The following is a 10724-nucleotide window of genomic DNA, read 5'->3' as shown; positions in this document are numbered from 1 at the left end:
TTCAAAAGAGTTCAAAGAACAACTTGTGGGTATTCATCCCCACCGTGGTTTTTCCCAGTTGGGTTTCCATGTGAAAAAATATGTGTGTTATGTGTGATGCTTTGTTATTCTCTGACAAGCGATAAAGCATGTTGAATCAGTAAGTCTTTACATTTCTATTGATGTGTTACTAGTGTATGCATATGGGTGAAGTGGAAATATGATGTTAGATTGTGTGGAAAACCAAGGGTTATCAGTTTATGTCTTTCACATTCTTACTGTGTTGAACCGGTAGTAATCTGGTTTAGACCGGTGCTATTGCTTGCCAGTCAAGTGCAGTGTTCTCAGTCTACCTGGTTCAAGGAAAAGTGTTTTTGTCAAGTACTGATTCACCCCCTGCTCTCTCAGTACCAGTTTGGTACTAACTATTCATAAATTGGTATCAAAGCATCTTCCAGGTCCTCTATGTTGTAAGCTTAACTGCTTGAGGTAAAGATCCTACTCTAATGATGAAGAGGGAAGGTCCAAAGTTTAACAGAGACAACTTTAATATATGGAAGGACAAAATGAAGATATACATCAGAAGCATGAGTGCTAAACGCTGGAGCTTTGCTAAGAATGCTTATGTTATCCCCACTGGTACTCTCACCGATGATAAAAAAAGAGAGATTCAGGAGAATGGGCAAGTCATGGAAGCCCTAATCAATAAATTATTTGATATTGAGTTTATTGATGTTCAGGATAAAGAGAATCCCAAAGAAGTATGGGATGCCCTTGAGAATATATATGGTGGTGATGAGCATGTGAAACAAGCTAAGGAAGAAAGCCTTAGGGGAAAGTTTGAAGACATGCAAATGGTTGAAGGAGAGACCATTCAATAATATGGAATAAGAATCAAAACTATTGTTGGAGATATCAAGAGTGTAGGTGGTAAAATGGAAGATTCCACCATTGTTAGCAAAGTTTTGAGTTCCTTATTACCGATCTATGCAATAAGGGTTGCTGCTATTCAGGAGTTGAGGTCTGTAGACAAGACAGAGGTATCTCTGGACTCCATCATTGCAAAGTTAACAACTTATGAGCTAAATAATTATGATGGTAGTATTCAGAAGACTGAATTAGCCTTCAGAGCATTTGTTGAACCTTATTACTGATCTATGCAATAAGGGTTGCTGCTATTCAGGAGTTGAGGTCTGTAGACAAGACAGAGGTATCTCTGGACTCCATCATTGCAAAGTTAACAACTTATGAGCTAAATAATTATGATGATAGTATTCAAAAGACTAAATCAGCCTTCAGAGCATCTGTTGAACCATCTAGAAAAAGAAAAGAAGCTAGTACCAGTGGTGAACCATGACAAAGTAGAGAAATGGATGATGAGGAGATCCTGATGGAGTTCGAAGCTCTTCTTTCCAAGAGACTTCCCAAGGGAACTGGTAAATACAGAGGCAAGCTTCCTTTGAAATGATTTTCTTGTAACTGGATAGGACACATTGCTGTAAACTGCCCTAATGGTGACAACAAGGACAAACCGGAGAGGTTCAAGAAGTTCAAAGGAGGAAACCAGAGAAATTGTTTTGTAGCAGTTGATGAAGGTGTCACTGATGAGAAATCAGAAGATGAAGAAAATGAAGATATTGTGTTTGTAGCGGTCAAGAAAGATGTGTCAGACAAGAAGGCTCTTGTCTCCCGCTTTGATAATTCCAATGAGTGGACTATTGATAGTGGTTGTTCTCACTATATGACTGGTGACCAGAGTAAGTTTCTATCTCTGGAAGAGTATGATGGTGGTGTGATTTGTTGTGGTAATGATGCACCATGTATGGTAAAAGGTAGAGGGTCCATCTCTCTGAATGGAAGAAGCAGTGCTGACAATGTGTATTGGGTAGAAGGTCTCAGACACAACCTTTTGAGTGTTGCTCAACTGAATGATAATGGACTCACTTTGGAATTTAAAAATGGAGTATGCAAAATCAAAGGAAAGAATGATGAACTGATGGCTACCAATATGTAGACCAAAGGTAACCTATTTCAGCTAAATGCTAATGTCAGTACATGTCTAATGGCTAAGTTTGAGGATAGATGGATATGACATAGGAGACTCTGCCATGTAAACTTTGACAATATTGTGAAGGCCAGTAAGATCAAGATAGTTAGAGGATTGCCTATGCTGAGAAAACCAGAAAATCCTTTGTGCAAAGAGTGTCAACTAGGGAAAATGTCTTCCTCAACCTTCAAAGGTAAATATTTCAATGCAGACAATTTACTTGATCTTGTGCATACTGATTTGTGTGGTCTTATGAAAACTAGGAGTGTGCAGGGAGATAGGTATTTTATGATTCTTACTAATGATTGCTCAAGGATGATGTGGGTCACATTCTTGAAGGACAAATATGAAGCTTTTGGAAAGTTCAAAGCCTTCAGAGAGCTAGTTGAAAGAGAAAGTGGTAAGAGGATTAAGTGCTTAAGAACTGATCAAGGAGGAGAATTCACTTCTGGTGAATTCAAAAAATACTGTGAAGAGAATGGCATCAAGAGGCAACTGTTTGCCCCCCGGACTCCACAATAGAATGGCCTAGCAGAGAGGAACAACCAGACTATGGTTGAAGTAGCTAGAACTATGTTGATCCAAGGGAAGGTTGCTCACACCTTTTGGAGAGAAGCGGTGAGCACTGCAGTCTACACAATGAACCTAATACTCATAAAAAAGGATAAGGATAAAACACCTTATGAGCATTGGACCGGTAAGAAACCAATGGTAAGCTACTTCAGAGTGTTTAGTAGTAAATGTTATATCAAGAGGAGTGAACATCAGAGCAATTTTGATGCTAAATATGATGAGGGAATATTCCTAGGGTATTCCACAAAGAGAAAAGCTCTCAAATGTTTCAACAATAGGACTCAGAGAATTGTTGAAAGCATCAATGTTAGAGTTGATGAAACCTCTCAGAAATCTGAGGAAATTGGTAGTGAGCAAGTAGGAGATGAACCCGCAGTAACCTTCTGGGACCCAATTGCAAAACAACCAAGCACTAGTAACAGTGCTCCTACATTGGTAGATGCTAATGCTGATGCTAATGAAGATGAGGATGAAGATGAAAAGCAAGAGGAAACAACTAAGATCATTCCTAGGTATGTAAAGCTGAATCATGATCCAAAGCAGATCATAGGAGACAAGGATGCAGGAATTCTTACAAGAAGAAAAGTCAAAGAAAACTCTTGCATGATCTTTGAATTCAAGCCTAAAACATTTAGAGAAGCACATAAAGATGAAGATTGGATCAAGGCAATGGAAGAGGAACTTGACCAGATAGAAAAGAATGGTACATGGTCTTTGGTACCCAGATCGGAGCATAAAAATGTCATTGGCACCTAATGGGTCTTTAGAAATAAGATGAATGAAGATGGCTCAGTGGTTAGAAACAAAGCCAGGTTGGTGTGTAAAGGATATGCTCAAGAAGAAGGAGAAGACTATGGAGAAACCTTTGCTCCAGTAGCCAGATTGGAAGGAGTTCGTATGCTTCTTGCATATGCAGCATTCAAAGGATTCAAAGTATATCAAATGGATGTAAAGTCTGCATTCCTAAATGGAATACTAGAAGAGGAGGTGTATATAGAGAAACCAGATGGGTTTGCCCTATCAGAAGATAGTGACATGGTGTGTAGGCTACATAAGGCCTTGTATGGACTAAACTAGGCACCTAGAGCATGGTATGAATGCTTGCACTCCCATGTTGTGAAGATTGGATTTGAGAGAAAAAGTGAGGATAGTAATATCTACCTAAAGTCAGAAGGAGATCAGATTCTAATCTGTGAGGTATTTGTTGATGACATAATTTTTGGAGGAGATGACAAGATGAGTCATGACTTTGCAAATGAGATGAAAAAAGAATTTGAGATGTCACTTATAGGGGAGATTAAGTTCTTCATTGGACTATAGATTCAACAAATGAAGGATGTAATCTTTATCACTCTATCCAGATATGTCAAAGAGGTGTTGAAGACCTTTGGCATGGAAGACAACAAACTAGTTGGTACATTGATGGTGACCGGTTGTAAACTATCAAAGGAGGATGACTCAGTGCTGGTAAATGAGAAAGAATACCAATCAATGATTGGTAAATTGCATTATGTAGTACATAGCAGACTAGACATTGCACATGCAGTGGGCATTACTGCACGGTTCTAGAAAATCCCAAGAGAATGCCACTTGGTAGCAGTCAAGTGGATTCTGAGATATTTGAAGGGAACTATTGACTATGGATTATGGTATCCATACAGTAATGATTTCAACCTGAAAGTGTTTACAAATGTTGACTGGGCTGGTAATGTGGACGACTGGAAGAGCACAACCGGTGGTGCATTCTTTCTTGGTGGTAGACTAGTCTCATGGATGAGTAAGAAGTAGAGCTGTATCTCTCAGTCTACAATGGAAGCAGAGTATGTTGCAGCATTTATGAACTGCACCCAGACAATTTGGATGAAGCATGTATTAAATGGATTCAAATTTCCTGTATGTGAACCGATAAATATATTTTGTGACAACACAAGTGCAATTAACATTTCCAAGAATCTAGTTTTACATTCTAGAACCAAGCACTTTGAGCCTAAGTATCATTTCTTAAGGGAAAAGGTTCAGAACAAAGAAGTTGTACTGGAACATGTTTTTCAGTAAGGAGCAGTTAGCAGACATATTCACCAAGCCTCTACCGAAGGTTACCTTTACCTATTTGAGAGGTGAATTAGGGGTGCTGCCCCTTCAAGAGGTGAACTAAAGGTGTGTGCTCCATATCAGTTAGGACTTACATTGATATATCTTTTTTAGGATTGGTGTGATGAAGGATGCTACTCCTTAGGGGGAGCAACATAGTAGAACATAAATGTATCTGCCTTCACTTTGGCATTGTTGTTAAAGGGGGAGAAGATTTGAACCGGAAAAGATATCTGTAGCATTGGGGGAGAAGATGTGATGTAGAGAGATATCTTTGTATATTGCCATCAATGCCAAAGGGGGAGATTGTTGGCATATGTGCAGAGTATGATGACATGATGATATGATGATATTGTATGTTGTCATTGATGTCAATATACTAGAGAGTGAACCGATATATTGAAGTAAGCAACTTGCAAGAGAACTGGTATATGTGATACAAGAAGAACTGGTATGATGTTGTGAACCGGTATGTTGGAATGTGAATCTGTATATGGAATGTTTTGTATCAAGGCTTCATATGGTATGACTACCAGTTGGTAGTCTTAGCTTCAGGGTTTCTGGTTGAAGTGTTCTATGCCTGTGTGATTCAACTGATGACATTGTGTGATGAATTAACATTATAATGAAGAATAGATTGTGTTGCAACATCAGCCTTGTGCGTATGAAGGATCTTGCATGAAGGAGATTGATCCTATCTACCTCGGGAATGTACGAAGTCTCTGTAAATGGTGGAGAACACGTGATGGGTTATCAGCCTCCAAGAAGCGGTGAAGAATTAATGATGGAGAACGTCTTGAGATCTGTTCAAGATTGTTGTAATGAATGCAACATGTTCAATGGTTAGGATTGAACCAACCGAATTGCTTGACCTAAATGTTTAGGGTTTAGGGTTTATGCTACCAATCTATCTGTTTCCTATAAGGTCGATGTTGTTTTTCATGTTGAGGTTGTTGGCAAATGTTGTGTGTGTATCTAAGTGTAGAGATACATGATTCTTGCCAGACCAGTTTAGAGAATAGATACCTGTAGAGTGTGATTGCAGAAGGAAGGAACTAAAGCAAATCTCCATTGGCATTGAAGTGTTGTTACTAGATCATTGTAATACCTGTTGACCTCTAACCACTTCAATAGTTGGAAAATCTCTTAATAGGGTAGCTTTAACCAGCTTACTGTAAATCCTTTAATAGGGTGACTCAAAAATCATTGAGTTCTTAAAATCCTCTAACAAGGTAACCTTTAATAGGGTTTAACCCTTAACCGGGTGATCCCTAGCAGGATCTGTTCCTAACAGAACCTATTGTAAAAGTCTCTAACCGGACTAGGCTCCTAACATAACGGACTTCAAAAGAGTTCAAAGAACAACTTGTGGGTATTCATCCCCACCGTGGTTTTTCCCAGTTGGGTTTCCACGTGAAAAAATATGTGTGTTATGTGTGATGCTTTTTTATTCTCTGACAAGTGGTAAAGCATGTTGAATCAGTAAGTCTTTACATTTCTGTTGATGTGTTACTAGTGTATGCATATGGGTGAAGTGGAAATATGATGTTAGACTGTGTGGAAAACCAAGGGTTACTAGTTTATGTGTTTCACATTCTTACTGTGTTGAACCGGTAGTAATCTGGTTTAGACCGGTGCTATTGCTTGCCAGTCAAGTGCAATGTTCTCAGTCTAACCGGTTCAAGGAAAAGTGTTTTTGTCAAGTATTGATTCACCCCCCCCTCTCAGTACCGGTTTGGTACTAACTATTCATCATTTATTGATCATATATATATATACATATTCATTTATATAAATATACATATACATATATGTCTATATACATATATGTCTATATATATATATGTATGTATGTATATGTATACACACACACACACACACACACATACGTGTGTGTGTGTGTGTGTGTATACATATATACATATACATACATATATATGTATTTATATGTACTCATATACATACATATATTTATATAGTGAAGTACGTAGTTATATTCATTTGCATGTATATATATATATATGTAGATGTATATGAAGGAATACATATTCACATATAATATTTATGAAATTTCACCAACATGAATAGCTATATATTTGTATAGTCATATTATTTTCATTTAATCTCCTCACCTTCTGTTTTGTTGTTTATCTCATAGTTTAACATAACTTCCTCGCAACCTCATTGTTCATTTCTCCTTCTTCTCTTGTTTTATTTCCCTCCCTCACCCACTGACTTGACTACTCTTCCTTCCTTATACAACTTCGATGTCCTTTCTCCTGATGCCATCTCTTGCAATTATTTCATAACTTATTGAAATTCTATTGTACTCGCATAGATTTCATTATTAGTATCTGTTCTTATTCAAATTTGCCATGTCATCATTAAAGGCCCCACCACTCTCTACTTAGCTAACTCTGGCCCCAAGGTTTTGATCATTCTTTCACACATGACATTTGTGGAAGGCCTTATTTACTCACTTGGTTTGTGCGGTGCCAAATTATTGTTGTCATGATTAGAAAGTGACAATCACTTCTAAGTGAGTTGGTACTTTGGCTTTGCTATCAAGTACCTTAATCTAGCGCATCATTATGATGGATAATTAACTCTAGCTTAGATGATCCATCCATCATTATGTCATGATTTTCTATCTCTCGGCCAACTTTTTTTGCCATTTATTAATGCTCCTTTCTTCATTTACAGGGTGTAGTTTCGACAGAGAGCTCAATATTGTTTAAAATGGACACAATCCTTAAGCTCAAGTGCTTGAAGAGACAAATGGCTATTTCTGGTGAGATTAAGGCAGCTCGTTTGAAAGGTATTATCAATTCTCCTCATGACCTGGTTATTAATGCCATACTATAAATAATAGGGGAGGATTTTATTTACAACGAGGATAGAACCAGAGTGAACTCTAATATCTCCTCTATGTTTTTAGCAATAGTGTTTCATTTTGAGTCCAATAGGGAGAACATTAGGCAGCTATGCTTAAAGGTCTTTAAGCGTAGTATCCTGGGAGAACTAGATCGAGTAATGGAAAATGTTACCAATGATCTTTTGGCCCCTAAGCTCAGGTATTATGATATCCTAATGTGGAATAATCGCCAGGTCTCCTGGTTCCCAATTCTGGTAATTGGTGACTCGGCAAAATTTACAAACAAGCGCCCTATCATTCTGAGGAATATAAATTTCCTTATGTGGTGACTTCATGTGAAATTGCCCCCTATAAGAATTGGCTAGTTGTTTACCTGAGGGATGAGGGACCAAGCATGGAATTGGAAAAAATTATCGCAATGGAGGAGCCTCATCTGGAGTTTTTAGCCTCTTCGAAGGTCTTGCCTTCGGATCATGCAGGGAACAAAGGAAAATGGTTAGCCAATTTTAGTTAGATTTTGAGAAATGGTTTGGGATTGACCTGATCAAGATGTTATTCCACTTTCAGTCTCTTTTGTTATTACCCAGACTCAAGAATTATTTGAAATACTTTAGTAATTATCTGTAGTAGCTTGCTGACTCTCGTATTTTGAAGTACAATAATCTTTCTGGTGCCCTTCGTAACTACATATATGATTTCCTCTGTTGTTATACTTATATCCAAAATCATAATATATATATATATATGAATGTTTTAAAATTTGTCCCATTTCAATGATTTTAAGTTTTAATAGCTAAATTCATCTATATATAGGAATACCCCCTCTTCATAATCACAATATGTATATATATGTATGTATATATAGATTTGTAATTTATAGGTATATATATACTTACATATACATAGACACATAGATATAGGTATGTATATATACAATCTGTATAGCTACAGATATATATATATATATATATATATATATATATATATATATATATATATATATATATATATATATATATATATATATATATATATATATATATATATATATATATTACATAAATATATGTATTTATACGTATATATATATTACATAAATATATGTATAGTTACATATTGTCATTTTCAATATCATTTCCACCTATATAATCTTACTTGTATTTTCATTTATATCTTTTGGCTAATTTGTCTATTTAGATTAGCCTTTTCTGCTCATTATTTATCTTTACTCTAATCTAATAATATATAAATTCATATTTATTTTCGGCCTATGCTATTTTCTTTATATAGTTGATATTCCTCTCCTGTATTCCGAGATGGCTTTCGACTACGTTTTGTTTGAACTCTGCTCTCATGTAATAAATCTACAGTTGTCGATGACTGTCATGGCCCTGGTCCGGTTGGTCATGGTTATTACTCATCTTTATCAAGGTTCTTTAACAAGTTGTCGATGCAGGTATTAGCCTTTTATGTGTTAACAGACTGGCTTAAAATTGGTCAGTTCTGGGCACTCATGAAGCATTAATGGTACATGAATTCGCATCTGAGGTTTTCTATATGAAGTTGGTTAGGAAAATGCTAATCATCTTCCCTTGTGTGATAATTTCATTCATACTTTTAGTTTAATTTCTCTCAAGATTAACATGGATTATCAGTCTGTAGGAGAAATATTTTACAGTGATTTGCAGGACCCTTAGGCAATTAAGGAAACCAATACTCTCTAATCTCTACAACCGGGTAGAAAAAGAATATGCTTTTGGGGTTATTGTAGAACTACCTCTTCCATAGTCTACAAGGCTCTCCTATTTGTAATTGGAATCTCAAACATAGAAGGACAAGGTTATTCACACAGTATCTTCAACATGGGGGGCAAATGTAATATGTAACCACCCACTGCAGCCAACCAATGACTCATTTGGGTTTGTATTGATCATTCACAAGACAAGAAGTTATTTTCTAGCATTTTATCCTTGGGCAAGACCAGAGGTTTTCTTTGTTCGGTTCTTTCCTACCGGTGCCCACACTGAAACTGAACTTGTAATGAAATATGTACACATTCTCTTTTAATTAATAAAATTTTATGGCTACGGCCCATTATCGATCAGAAAAAATAAAATAAAATAATATATTAACAACTTAATATTTTACTTGAAAATATAAGAGTGATATTTTAAGACTTCCTTTATATTATATATTAACAAATTCATATTTCTCTATTTATAGACATTGAAAATTTAAATATGTTTGAAACTAAAACAATCATTAATTTTTCTAAATCTTTCTTTCAATGATAATCATATATCTCTTAACATTTTCATGTCTAGATTTGAAATATGACCAACACTTTCTTATGTACCTCACTGACATCACCTCTACATGGTATTTTATTTTTAAAGACAACATTTAATAGTTATATTTAAATAAAATTTATTTAATATAAATATGTCAGATTTATATTCTATTTATCATGTATTTTGAGTTAACTATTATTATCTAAAAGATAAAAGTTGGACGAACATTTTTTTTTTCTCAAAAATAATTAAGGAAAATAGTTGAAAATATTAAAAATAGAATTAATAAAAAACATTAAATAAAATAATCTAATAAAAAGATTGTCATTGATTTCAAATTAAATTAACAAAAATATATTAGTTATAAATATTTTTATAAATAATTAAAATTATATTATAATAATTATATTTTAAAATATAATTATATTAGAAAATAATTATAATTATTTTAATAAAATAAATCAATAATAGAAATTCCTTAAAATAAATTTGATGACATTAATATCATATAGTAATAAAAAATAAATTATTATTTTTTAAATCTATTATTAATATTAATAATTTGAAAAATATTTTAAATGGAAAGAAAATTTAGAAAATTAAATAAGGAAATTACTTTCTAGCCTTAAAATAATGCACATCACACACTACAATAACAAATTAGTATCAGTAGTAGGAACCTTCAAAGATGAGGGAAGCAGGAAGTGTCGCTGGATCAAGGGTTTCAGAGGTAGCCGATGGAGGAGAAGAAGTAGCGGAGGAAGGAGATGATGGAGATGGGGAGGTGGTCGATCCTGGTGGGGTTGGGGTTGGTGGAGGTCAACCTTTTTGCCAGTGTTGTGGAAGCTTTGGCGTCTTCTCTGGTCGT

Source organism: Cryptomeria japonica, chromosome 1 (assembly GCF_030272615.1).
Source record: "Cryptomeria japonica chromosome 1, Sugi_1.0, whole genome shotgun sequence".
NCBI lineage: Eukaryota > Viridiplantae > Streptophyta > Pinopsida > Cupressales > Cupressaceae > Cryptomeria > Cryptomeria japonica.
Note: the sequence above shows the minus strand (reverse complement) of the source record.